The following is a 13,807-nucleotide window of genomic DNA, read 5'->3' as shown; positions in this document are numbered from 1 at the left end:
ACCGTTCATGGCCACAAAACATATTTCACACAATCAGGAAAGCTCAGCAACGCCGCACGAACCTTCTAAGGAGACTTAAGAGAGCTGAACTGTGTTCAAACTCTATATACCGTCGTCCTTCTACAGACGTCCGACAGAGAACATCCCAACATACTGCATCACTGCGTGGTACGGAAACGGCACCGCGGTGGACAGGAATGATGTACAGTGGGTAGTGAAACTGCCCAACACATAATTGTCAGCAGCCTACCCGCTATCAAGGATATATATGTATAGACAGGTGCCGGCAATGGCCAGTAATATCATGAAGATCCCCATCCACCCTGATCATTGACGGACTGTCTCATTCATATCAGGGTGGAGGCTACGTAGCATCCACGCCAGGGCCACCAGACTCAAAAGCAGTTTCTCCCCGGCAGTAAGCCTGATCAACACCTCCACCCAATAACTCACCCCTCCACACGCCCATCACCACGCGTTTAACATTTCCTGTCAGTCACAAAACGTCCAGACACTCCTGTGCCAAACGTCACTTTATGGACATGCAGTCAATGCCTGTCACCATATGTCCAGACACACCTGTGCCTAACGTCACTTTATGGACATAAAATCAATTTTTATACGCTATCACAGGCATTGTTTTATTTTTTAATAATTTTGTTCTCCTTTACACCAGTGTACTGGAATGACCTTAAACGACCCCAAATCTTGAACCCTGGGGAGAATACCACGACCAACCACATTATCTATACACCCTCTTGATCTTATAAACACCTAAAATGTTACCCCCATTCTCCTGTGGAATAAAGATCCAGCTCGGCCAACCTCTTCCTATGACTCGGCCCTCTCGTCCAGGCAACATCTTCAGCAATCTCGTCTGCACCCTCTCCAGATTGATAATATCTTTCCTACAGTAGGGTGAACAAATAATACTCGGTGTTGACTCACCAACAATTTCTATAAGTTCAATATAATGGCCATAATCCAAATCTCTATGCCCCAACTGATGAAGGCCAGCATGACTAAAACATCCTTTTCCATCATCTATACTTGCCCGTAAACTTTCAGTACACTTGTACTCCCAGATCTCTCTCTGCCACAACACTCCATGCCCTCCCATTCACTATACCAGTCCCACCCCAGACTGAATGTCCAAAATGCAGGATCTCTCACTTCTCCAACTTAAAAAAAACATTTGCCATTTCTCAGCCCATCTCCATTACTGATCAAGATCCCTTTGAAATTTATTGTGACCTATTGCAATATCTACCAGTCTCCCGAATTTAGCATCAGGCTTGCTAACCGTGCCACGTGCATTCATATACAAATCAATGGCATGAATAATGAATTACAGAGGTGTCAAAGCTGACACACACACACACACACACACACACACACACACACACACACACCACATTTATCAGAAACCTCCATTCGCTAAATCCATTTTCAATCATCACCCTCTACTGCCTGTCATCGAGCCCAGTGTGAATCCACTGCGCAATCTCCCCGTGAATCCCACGTGACCTAACCTTCCACATCAGCTGCCACCCAGGATGTTGGTAAAAAGTTTTACCAAAATCCAGATAACCAACAACACTGCCCAACTTCATCTATCCCTCCAGTTACCTCTTCCAAAAATAGCCAAAATATTTGACTAATATGATGCCCTATAGGGTGGTGTGGTTGGTGACTTCCCCATAACCAACGTCCAATTGCCCGAGACTTCAGCTTCACTGCAGACTGAGGAAATTCCGATCCCAGCTGTAAATTACCAACCTGGAATGAAGTCAGTATACTGCCAGTTCTATATTCCCAGAGACTCCATCCCAATATTATAAGCCACACGCAGACTCCCCTAGGACGCTTTGGCACAGGCGATTTGCCATGGTGTTCCTGCCAGTTCCGATTCACAAACTAAGGTGGAACAGGAAACTAATGACTATCTGCCTTGGCCGGGGCTCAGGCCGGTTCACCGGTCTGTGGATTGTGCGAGAAAGCAGACAGACTTCAGCTTGTCTCCAGCAGCTAAATTGAGCATGTTTCATAACAATGTCATTGCTGTGTAGGATCTTGCCATGCACAGCCGGCTGCCATGTTGCACACAGAGTAGCAAGAACAATATGCTTTTGATGTAAAATTATTAAATAGACAATGCTGGGAACTTAGTACATCAGGCAACATCTGTGAAAGGAGAAATGGTGGAAGACCCAGTGTCAGAACTGGGCACTTCCAGGATTTTCACCTTCTTACTTTAAATTTCCTGCAAAGGCAGTATTTTTTTTTTTGCTTCTCTATTTTAATGCATAGATATCATCTGATTACAAAGTTCTTGGGACACCCCGAAACTGATCAGCAGATTTGTGCAAATAGAATCCCACATCCCCCAGCTTGTTAGTTCTCAGTTCATTCTGACCCCGGTGTAGTACATGCCGTACAGTCAATGCTCACAGCATCCTTTCCTCCCACTGTCACTCTGTTACATTTGCTCCTGAGGCCACTGTCTCTACGCTGAGAGGCGGTGACCACAGAGTGATAAAAAGTACAACACTTGCTGCAGCTCTGACGGGCTGTTACCCTGGAAACGGAGGAAGTGGCTCACCGAAAATAACCAAAAAAGGAAATAACAAACTCAACATCAGATGCTGTGAGCTCCATTATTACAAAGATTAACACTGCAGCCATTTTGTAACGGGGAAACTAAAATTGAAATGGCTGCTTTTACCCTGCCACCTGCTGTGTTCAATTAAACCTCTGGTAGCTCCAGCTATCAAAAACCCAATCCTGGAAAACTTGTAAAACAAATCTTATCACCTAAACCCCGGTGAAGATTTCTTTGAGCATTTACCTTGCTATAACCAGACTGTTACATTGCACCTTGTTAAAGACAATGTAGACGCGCTATACATACAAAACAGCAAGTTGCCAAAATATCTTTAACATAATTAAAACAAAACCGCTAGAATTGTTCGACAAGACAGAGAGTATGTTAATATTTCAGATGGAAGACCCTGTATCGGAGCTGAGCCTGTCTGTAGGAGCCACGTATCTGTTCTCTATCTGCATTAGAGTCTGTGTTGCGTATTAATGATGTTTGTTTTCGTTTCTCAATCTGTTCCACAACACTCCCTGCCCTCCCATTCACTATACCGGTCCCACCCTGGCCTCGACTGTCCAAAAGACCAACTCTCACTTGTTCAAGTTGAAAACCATTCGCCATTTCTCAGCCCGTCTTCTGAACTGACCAAGATGTCTTTGAAATTTATTGTAACCTGTTGCAATATCAACCAGACGCCCGAATTTAGTATCAAACTTGCAAACTGTGCCATGTACACTCATATACAAATCAATGGCATGAATAAAATTAACGAGGTCTCGACACTGACAGGCACATCCCACTCGTCACAGGCCTCCATTGGCTAAATCCATCTTCAATCATCACCCTCTGCTTCTTGTTCTCGATCCCGGTGTGAATCCATCTGCAAACTCCCCATGAATCCCATGTGACCTATCCTTCCATATCAGCTGCCATGCGGGACCTCCTTACAGACTTTTCCAAAGTTCAGATGAACAACATCACTGCCCTATTTCATCAATTCTCATAGTTAGCTGTTCAAAAATCTCCAGAATACTTGTCAGATTTGATGTCCCACTGGGTGGTGCAGACGACAATTTCCCCATAACCAATGTCTAACCGCCCGAGACTTCACCTTCACTGCAGACTGAGGAAATTCCAACCTGTCGAATTACCAACCTGGACTGAAGCCCGTATACTGCCAGAGTCACCAGCCCAATATTATAACCAATACAAAGCCACTTTGGTGCCAGCGATTTGCCGTGATGTTCCTGCCATTTCCGGCTCAAAATCTGAGATGGAACTGGAACCTAATGACCCTCTGCCGGGGCTGGTGGTCAGGTTGGTTCAGCAATCTGTAGATTTTCAGAGGATGCAGATACACTTCAGCTTGTTTCCAGCAACTAAACTGAGCACGTTGGTCACAATGTCATTGCTGTGTGGGATATTGCCATGTTTCCCCTCAGTGTAGCAGGAACAAAATGTAAAATTATAAAGTAGAAAATTATGGGAACTCAGTACATCAGGTTACATCTGTGAAAGGAGAAATGGTGGAAGATCCGATATCTAAACTGGGACTGTCCAAGATGCTGCAGATCTGCTGGGCGTTTCCAGTACTTTCATCTTCTTCAAATTTCATGCAACTCTAGTGTTATTCCACCTCCTCATTTTAATGCACAGATGGTAACTGATTGCAAAATATCAGCAACGCGCTAAAATCTAAATACCACCCCACTCCAATCAGTTTGTTATTTCAGAGTTCATTCTGACCCTGGTGTAATACATCCCATACAGTCAATGCTCACAGCATCCTTTCCTCCCACTGTCACTCTGTTACATTTGCTCCTGAGGCCACTGTCTCTACGCTGAGAGGCGGTGACCACAGAGCGATAAAAAGTACAACACTTGCTGCAGCTCTGACGGGCTGTTACCCTGGAAACGGAGGAAGTGGCTCACCGAAAATAACCGAAAAAGGAAATAACAAACTCAACATCAGATGCTGTGAGTTTCATTATTACAAAGATTAACACTGCAGCCATTTTGTAACGGGGAAACTAAAATTGAAATGGTTGCTTTTACCCTGCCACGTGCTGTGTTCAATTAAACCTCTGGTAGCTCCAGCTATCAAAAAAACAATCCTGGAAAAGATGCAAAACAAAACTTCACAATGAAGACAAAGTTTAGAAGAGAGTTTGCTGAAATATATCATTGTGGCATTGGGACACAGGCTGGACAGAGGTTGAACAAGATGGTTGATATATATCGTTGAGGTGATGGGATACAGGATGGACAGAGAGTGAACAAGATGGTTGATATATATCATTGAGGTGATGGGATACAGACAGGACAGAGATTGAACAAGATGGTTGATATATATCATCGCGGCATTGGGACGCAGGCTGGACAGAGATTGAACAAGATGGTTGATATATATCATTCAGTTGGTAGGATTCAGACTGGACAGAGATTGAACAAGATGGCTGATATATATCATTGATGTGGTGGGATACAGACTGGACAGAGATTGAACAGTGGGTTGATATATATCATTGAGTTGGTGGGATTCAGACTGGACAGAGATTGAACAAGATGGGCAGGGAATAAGCAGATGGAACCCGGTGGGAGAAGGAATCAAGTGCACTCTCTGATGGCCGTCCAGTAATACACAGATACTGAAATAATAGTACACACTACTAGATAACAGATTCCAATATAACAAAGCCAGAACAAACAATAGCCCTGGAGGAACGTTGTTTCGTTTTTACTGTGTACTGTCCCAGCAGCTTATGGTCGACATGACAATAAACTTGACTTGACTTGACTTGAATAAGAAGCTCGGTATATGTCGTTTTCCACTCTACAAGCTTCATCGGTGCTCCGGAGAAAGTATCCCATCCCGATACCTCACATCTTAATACAACTACTGTCCACTGCCATTTCTTTAACTGAATGAAGTAGCGGAGAACTGTGGACACAGCTGAGCACATCTTAGAAACCAACCTCCCCTCCATGGACTCAGTCTACACTTCCCGCTGCCTCAGTAAAACAGCCAACATAGTGAAAGATCCCCACAACCTGAACATTCTCACTTCTCACCCTTCCATAGGGGCGAAGATAAAATAAAACAGAAACATACCACCAGACTCTGGGACAGAGTCCATTCGGCTGTTATAAGCGAACTGAATGTTTCCCAGGGGGATGAGATGAACCTCACAGTCTAAATCGATGTGACCTTGCACCACATATCTACCTGCACTGCACTTCCTCTGTAACCAGAATGAGTTGTCAGACTCTGGTATTGTTTTGCCTCAATGTACTGCTGTAATGTATTGATCTGTGTGGATAATACCGAAAACACGATTTTCACTGTACCTCTGTACATGTAAAACAAAATAAAGATTCCTCATTTTAAACGTGTGGAAATATTAGACAGCCTGGATTGCTCCTTTGGATTCCTCCTCTGGAGGGAGTGTACACAATTCCGAGAATCCCAGATATATGAAAAAAAAACACTTAATTCCCGCATTAATAGGCTCATATATCGGGAAACACTGGCTGCATTTCGGCAAGTCGTTGCAATGGAAAGAAAATGGAAATAAATTTCCCAGTCCTCCGGGAGGACGTGAGAGATCCGGATTTCACTGTCCTGTCTGAACGGGGGAAAATGAAACTACTCATACACGTGGATCAGTGTCCCGAGGGTGTGATTACTCTGTTGAACCCTCGCGTCTGCAAGAACACAACAGGCCGAACGGCCGATTCCAGTCTGCTGGAAATATGTAAAACAATTAAAGACCCCAGGCATCGAGCCAGGTGAAATTTGAATCCGAGACCGGGCCGGGTGATGGAGGTAAAGGTCCCCAGCTACATCTTAATGGATGTGTTCAGTCTCGGCATCACCACCTCAGCCCGCTCCTGGGACCAGAACAACCGGGGCTGCGCGATGGCTCATCTCAGGCGGTTCGGTGTGACGGTCCCATAAGCCGGACCGACCCCGGCAGGTTGTGTCCAGGAAGTGGGACGAGGCCGCCAGTTCGAGGAAGTTAACGGGACTCTCTGCCCAACATCAGCACCCCACCCCCCACCGGGATCGACATCAGTACTCACCGATGGGAAATTGTCGGTCGCGTTCACACCTAGTGACCGGCCTCAACACTGACCGATGAGAACTTGATCAATTTGTCCCGCAGACAGCGATCGGTTCACCGGCTCCCAGCCGACCATCCGCTTCAACAGACAACGGATAGAACAGCACCGCCCATCCGGGGACTGTGAGAGCGGGGGCGGGGCCTCGGCAGCGGCGGGCTGAGGCGGGGGCGGGGCATCGATAATAAAACCCCGCAGATGCTGCAGATCTGCGTTTGAAATGGGAGCGAGAAACGGAATCACGTGACGGGTGGAGGGTCTCCCATCTGAACCGGTGACTCTGCTCCTCGCCCCTCACACGCAGCCCGACCCACCGCTGCGTTTTACACGTTATTTTATTTTTTACACCAGCTACATTTTTAATTTTTCCCTCTTTGTCTTCCCGGTCCCATCGCCCCACCTCCCGGTTCTCCGAGTTACGGTTTCGATTCCCATCCCGGTCTGATACACAATTCCCAACCGAACAGGAGTTGTGCAGGTTTCATGGAAATCACTTCTATGCTTATAAGCACTAATTTCTATTCACATTCCTCCGGAACCTCGCTGGACAGGAACACTGAAACATCAAGTGAGGAGCAGCAGGAGGTGGCCATTCAGCCCCTCAAACCATCAACAAGATGTCGGCTGTTCTCCCATCTCAGTCAAGTGTTTTTGTCCGATCCACAGTTCCTCGATCCCTTCGGTCTCCACACATCGGCCGGCCTCTGTTTTATGTGAAAACGATCACTGAGACTTCATCGTCCTCCAATACTCATTCTGTTGAATCTCTAAAACAAACACTCTCTAACTTCTTAGATAATCCTCCATGGATTTAAATTCCATTTCTGCAGCCCCATGTTGCCCCAAACACTTACTTCGCACCCCTGTCACTATTTCCACCTTCCACCTCTCACTCCCCAGCTCTTGCCCCATCCTCACCTCTCACCTCTTTTCTCTGACTATTTCCCGTCCACTCTCAGTCCAGAGGGAGGGTCTCAGCCCAAAATATTGTAAATTGATTTCCTTCCACAGATGCTGCCTGACCCATAGAGTTCCTCTGGAGTTTTGTTCTTTGGTCTGCATAACCCATGTTAGTATGGGGAGCATATTCCAGATATAATCTCAACAAAGCCCGCATAATTATTATGGTAATTACTCTGGACAACAAAGGTTTTGCTTCCTCAACTTTCAGGTGTATCTTCTGAATTTTGGGCTACTGATCATGAAAACCACCTTGAAATTTCCCAATCACGCTCCATTTTTTTGAAATCACTAATGTTTATTATTTCAATTCATAATTTAAGTCAATTAAAATGTTGCCCACAATGTAAGTTGGCAAGTTTCCTATCTTGTCCAGGCGTGCTTAGGCAGCGCGGCTGCTGCATGGCAGGACAGGTTTTTGTAAATATTATTGGGTTCAGGACTGTAAGGATGGAATGTTCTATCATCAGGTACAAACATTTCTATGAAGGTTTTTGATATTTGAGACAGATGTTTCCCGGAATAACTGATGCCAAGATTAAGGAAGGCATTTTTGCTGGTCCACAAATCAAACAGGTCATCAATGACAGGCAATTTGAAAAATTTCTAGTGGGACCGGAGAAAATCACATGGAAGGCATTCAAGGAAGTTGTTGAAATTTTTCTCGGCATCTACAGAGCACCAGACTACATGCAGCTGGTTGAAATCATGCTTCAAACATATAAAACCATGAAATGCAACATGTCAGTAAAGATTCATTTTCTGCATTCCCGTTTAGACTTCTTCCCTGTAAATCTCGCTGCTGTTAGTGATGAGCAGGTGAAAGGTTTCACCAGGAGAGAAGACACCGGGGCAACTGGAATTCATCAATGCTGGCGAATTATTGTTGCACACTAAAGCGAGCAGGCTCAGACACTGAGCACAAATAAAAATCATTAACAAAATAATTTAAACTTCGTTGAACTATTGCATAGCATCAGCACCGTTCTGCAATTAAACACATTATATTCAATAAAAGTTAATTTGTTGTTTCTCCAAGTTCCTACGTGATACAAGTAGTCTGAAATTATATTTGTATTCATCTCCAAGCAGTCTATCATCATCAAAAAAATTCTAAGGAAGCAACACTTTCGAAAAAAAATGTTGTCCGTACCTCACTTAAACACAGAGAAACTAAAATTGTAATGTCTGCTTTTACCCTGCTTCATTCTGTATTCAATTAGACCTCTGGTAGTTCTAGCTAACAAAGGAAAAAAAAAACAAAAATAAAACACAAAAAAGAAAAAAAATAATAAGACAGCAACGATTTCTGGAAAATTCAATCAACTAAAAGGTGGAAAGAACACTTTACAATGATGACAGAGGTTAGAAGAAAGATTGCTGATACTTATCGTTGAGGTATCCTAAAATGACAAAGCTAGAACAAACAATAAGAAATTTGCCAAATGCCCTTTGCCCCTTACCAAACTTTATCAGTGAGTCATGGAAAGATTCAAAGATTAAAAGATTCCAAAAACTTTATTGTCGTTCTAACCGTACATCAGCTCTGCAGGGCAGAATGAGACAGCGTTTCCCAGGAGCAGTGCAGTCATAACATAACAAACACAACACTAAATAACAAATATAACAATAAATAGTAAAACACAACAGCCACATGTTAGTTAAAACCAAGTTGTAAGTGTCCAGTGCAAGTTAAAAATGTCCAAAGCAGAGTCAGGTAGAGCAGCTATTTAGCAGTCTGACTGCCTGTGGGAGGAAGCTGTTTAGTAGCCTTCTGCTTTTAGTTTTGTTGCTCCTGTAACGTTTGCCTGAAGGCAGAAGAACAAACAGTTCATGGAGAGGGTGTGAGGGGTCTTTAATGATGTACCGTGTCTTCTGGAGGCATTGACTTAAAGAGGTCTTGGACAGAAGGTCGGCAGACCCCAATAACCTTCTCCGCTCCCCTAACCACCCTCTGCAAGGCTTTTTTGTCGACAGCACTGCAGCTGGAGTACCAGGTTGTGGTGCTAAAGATCAGAACACTCTCAACCACGTCTCTGCAGAATGTGGTTAAGATGTTAGTGGGGAGTGATGCTTGTTTAAGCTTCCTCAGAAAGTGCAATCTCTGCTGGGCCTGTTTCACAATCCCAGTGGTGTTCCTGGACCAGGTGAGATTGTCCGAGATCTGCACCCCAAGGAACTTGATGTTTTCCACTCTCTCCACTGTGGAGCCGCTGATGCTGAGGGGTGTGTGCTCAGGCTGAGACCGTCTGAAATCGACGATCATCTCCTTGGTTTTGGTGACATTAAGCATCAAGTTGTTATCCCTGCACCAATTATCTAGGTGTTTGACCTCCTCCCTGTACATTGTTTCATCATTTTTGCTGATGAGCCCCACCACCGTGGTATCATCAGCAAATTTAATGATCAGGTTCTCCTTGAATCTGGCTGCACAGTCATGTGTTAGCAGTGTAAACAGCAGTGGGCTAAGCACACAGCCTTGTGGGGATCCAGTGCTCAGTGTGATGGAGTCAGAGATGTTCCTGCCAACACGGACTGACTGTGGCCTCTCTGTCAAGAAATCCAGAATCCAGCGACACATGGCAGTGGTAAGGCCAAGCAGCGACAGTTTCTCCACTAGTCTCTGCGGGATGATGGTATTGAACGCTGAACTGAAATCAATCTACAGCATTCTGACATAAGTGTATTTGTTGACCAAGTGAGAGAGAGTGGAAGTATCCGATGTGGATACTTCCCGCCTTCGTACGGCTACTGCCCTGCCTGTGACAAGTTGAAACTTCAGAGAACACAGCTGAGCACAACATAGAAACAGCCCCCCCTACCATGAGCTTCCTCTATATTTCCCGTTGCCTCAGCAAAACTGGAAACATAATCAAAGTTCTCCACAAACCTGGACATTCTCACCTCTCCCCACCCATCCGGTGGAAGATTAAAAGAAAACAGAAACATACCACTGGGCTCAAGGATGGCCTCCATTTTGCTGTGATATCAAATTGAATGTTCCCAGTATGATAGGACACAGCTTAATAAGATGGACTGTCCACCTCACTATCTAACTCCATGTGACCTTGGACCATATGTCTACCTGCACCGCACTTTCTCTGTAACCATAATGATTTGTTACATTCAGTTATTATTTTACCTTCCATCACCTCAATGTTCTGTTGTAATGTATTGATTACTATGGATGGTTCACAACACACATCAAAGTTGCTGGTGAACGCAGCGGGCCAGGCAGCATCTCTAGGAAGAGGCACAGTCGACGTTTCGGGCCGAGACCCTTCGTCAGGACTAACTGAAGGAAGAGTGAGTAAGAGATTTGAAAGTTGGAGGGGAAGGGCGAGATCCAAAATGATAGGAGAAGACAGGAGGGGGAGAGATGGAGCCAAGAGCTGGACAGGTGATTGGCAAAAGGGATATGAGAGGATCATGGGACAGGAGGCCTAGGGAGAAAGAAAAGGGGGAGGGGGGAAACCCCAGAGGATGGGCAAGGGGTATAGTCAGAGGGGCAGAGGGAGAAAAAGGAGAGAGAGAGAAAGAATGTGTGTATACAAATAAATAACGGATGGGGTACGAGGGAGAGGTGGGACATTAGCGGAAGTTAGAGAAGTCAATGTTCATGCCATCAGGTTGGAGGCTACCTAAACGGAATATAAGGTGTTGTTCCTCCAACCTGAGTGTGGCTTCATCTTTACAGTAGAGGAGGCCGTGGATAGACATAGCGGAATGGGAATGGGACGTGGAATTAAAATGAGTGGCCACTGGGTTAGTCCTGACGAAGGGTCTCGACCCGAATCGTCGACTGTGCCTCTTCCTAGAGATGCTGCCTGACCTGCTGCGTTCACCAGCAACTTTGATGTGCATTGCTTGAATTTCCAGCATCTGCAGAATTCCTCGTGGATGGTTCGCAAGACAGGTTTTCTACTATACCTCGGTACATGACAATAATAAACGATTCCCCACTTTATTTGTGTGGACACATCAGAGAGAATGAGCTTTTGCTGTGAAACATGTGTAGAGAGATTTCACTGAAGTGTACGTACTTTTGAGGAACCCACATATATGGAACACGCTTAATTCTCCCATTGATAGGGTTAGATACCCGGAAATATTGGCTGTACCTCGGCAAGTGGTAACAGGGGAATGGAATCAAGAACAAAATGCCCAGACAGAAAGAGATGACGTCACAGATCTGGATGTCACTGCTGGTCTCAATGGGTGAAAGATAAAACTGCTCATACACGTGGGGAAGTGCCCCGAACGTGGAGTTACTGCCATTAATCTTCTCTGTCTGCAAAAGCACGACAGGCCGAATGGCCGCTTCCCGTGTACTGGAACTATGTAAAACAATTGTCGACCCCGGGCATCGCCGCAGGTGAAGTTTGGATCCGCTACCGGCCGGGTGATGGACATTAAGACTCCCCGGGTACAACTCCCCAGATGGGAGTAGTTCCAGCATCCCGCCTCATCCCGCTCCCAGGACTAGAGCAACAGGGGCTGAGCGGAGGCTCATCTCCGGCGGCTCGGTGTCAAGGTCTCACAACCCGGATCGACCCCGGAACGATACTCTCTGCCCATCGTCAGACTTCCCCGCTCGGGACCGGCCTCAATACTCACCGATGGGAGCTTCCCCCGCAGACAGTCAATCTTCCCCCGGCTCCCCGCCGACGATCCGCATCAACACTGAACGGAAACTACACCACCGACTATCGATACTGAGCATGCGCAGTATGAGCTCCGCGTCTCCAGCGCTGTGGTGGGCGGAGAGCGGTGGTGGGGGAGCGGACACAAACCTGCAGATGCTGCAGCTCCGCGGTAAACGGGATTGGCGAGTCTCTCATGTCAATACTAGAATCAGGTTCAATATCACCGGCACGTGTCATAAAAATGTGTTGTCTTTACGGCAGCAATACTAAGTAATACATAATAACAGAGAAAAACTGTGAACCACAATAAGTACATGCGTGTGAGTGTGTGTGTGTGTGTGTGTGTGTGTGTGCGCGCGTGTGTGTGTGCGTGTGTGTGTGTGTGTGCGCGCGTGTGTGTGTGCGTGTGCGTGTGTGTGTGTGTGTGTGTGTGTGTGTGTATGTCTGTCTGTGTGTCTGTGAGTGAGTGAGTTTGTGTGTGTGTGTGTGTGTATGTCTGTCTGTGTGTCTGTGAGTGAGTGAGTTTGTGTGTGTGTGTGTGTGTGTCTGTCTGTGTGTCTGTGAGTGAGTGAGTTTGTGTGTGTGTGTGTGTATGTCTGTGAGTGAGTGAGTTTGTGTGTGTGTGTATGTCTGTCTGTGTGTCTGTGAGTGAGTGAGTTTGTGTGTGTGTGTGTGTGTGTGTCTGTGTGTGTGTGTCTGTCTGTGTGTCTGTGAGTGAGTGAGTTTGTGTGTGTGTGGGTGTGTGTGTGTCTGTGAGTGAGTGAGTGTGTGTGTGTGTGTGTGTGTGTGTGTGTGTGTGTGTGTTAAATTAAATAAGTGTGCAAAATTTAAGTTAAAGCGCAATTAGCCGATTCTCCACTTTACTTGCGTGGAAATATTAGAAAGCCAGGGGTTGCTGATTTCGATCTTCCGCAGGGAGGTTTAAATGTACTATACAAATTTTGAGAAGCCCAAATAAATGGGAAAGTTGTTAAACCTCGGAAATATGCGGCATAGAAACATAGAAAACCTACAGCACAATATAGGCCCTTCTGCCCACAAGCTTTGCCGAACATGTCCTTACCTTAGAACTACCTAGGCTTTACCCACAGCTCTCTATTTTCCTAAGCTCCATGTAGACATCCAGGAGTCTCTTAAAAGATCCAATCATATCCGTCTCCAACACCGCCACCAGCAGCCCTTTCCACTAACTCACCACTTTGTCCGAAAAAAAAACATACCCCTGACATCTCCTCTGTACCTCCTTCCAAGCACCTTAAAAACTATGCCCTCTTAGGCATTTCAGCCCCGGGAAAAAGCCTCTGACTATCTACACGATCAATGCCTTTCATTATCTTTAACACCTCGATCAGCTCACCTGTCATCCTCCGTCGCTCCAAGGAGTAAGGATGAGTTCATTTAACCTATAACCATAAGACATGCTCCCCAAACCCAGCAAAATCCTTACTATTATTTTTTTTTCTCTATAGTATGTACTGCA

General features: G+C 45.5%; 2 protein-coding genes across 8 annotated transcripts in view; one reads left to right on the top strand and one right to left on the bottom strand.

Moving 5' to 3' along the window:
- The window catches only part of LOC140208504 (NACHT, LRR and PYD domains-containing protein 3-like), a 54,186-nt gene extending 41,805 nt beyond the window's left edge, over positions 1–12,381 (bottom strand). For 5 of the 7 annotated variants that reach the window (XM_072277222.1, XM_072277220.1, XM_072277226.1 and 2 more), the window contains exon 1: positions 6,683–6,824. The gene's annotated coding sequence lies outside the window, so the exon portion shown is untranslated. Of the gene's footprint in view, positions 1–3,754; positions 3,773–6,682; positions 6,825–12,298 lie in introns of those variants that run through there. The other 2 variants (XM_072277223.1, XM_072277224.1) reach the window with 2 other exon arrangements.
- Positions 1–13,807, top strand: part of LOC140208536 (uncharacterized) — a 541,825-nt gene that overhangs the window by 493,778 nt on the left and 34,240 nt on the right. The window lies entirely within an intron of this gene.

Source organism: Mobula birostris, chromosome 13, assembly GCF_030028105.1.
Source record: "Mobula birostris isolate sMobBir1 chromosome 13, sMobBir1.hap1, whole genome shotgun sequence".
Lineage (NCBI taxonomy): Eukaryota > Metazoa > Chordata > Chondrichthyes > Myliobatiformes > Myliobatidae > Mobula > Mobula birostris.
The sequence above is the reverse complement of the archived record's forward strand: the minus strand, read 5'-3'. Positions and strand labels throughout refer to the sequence as shown.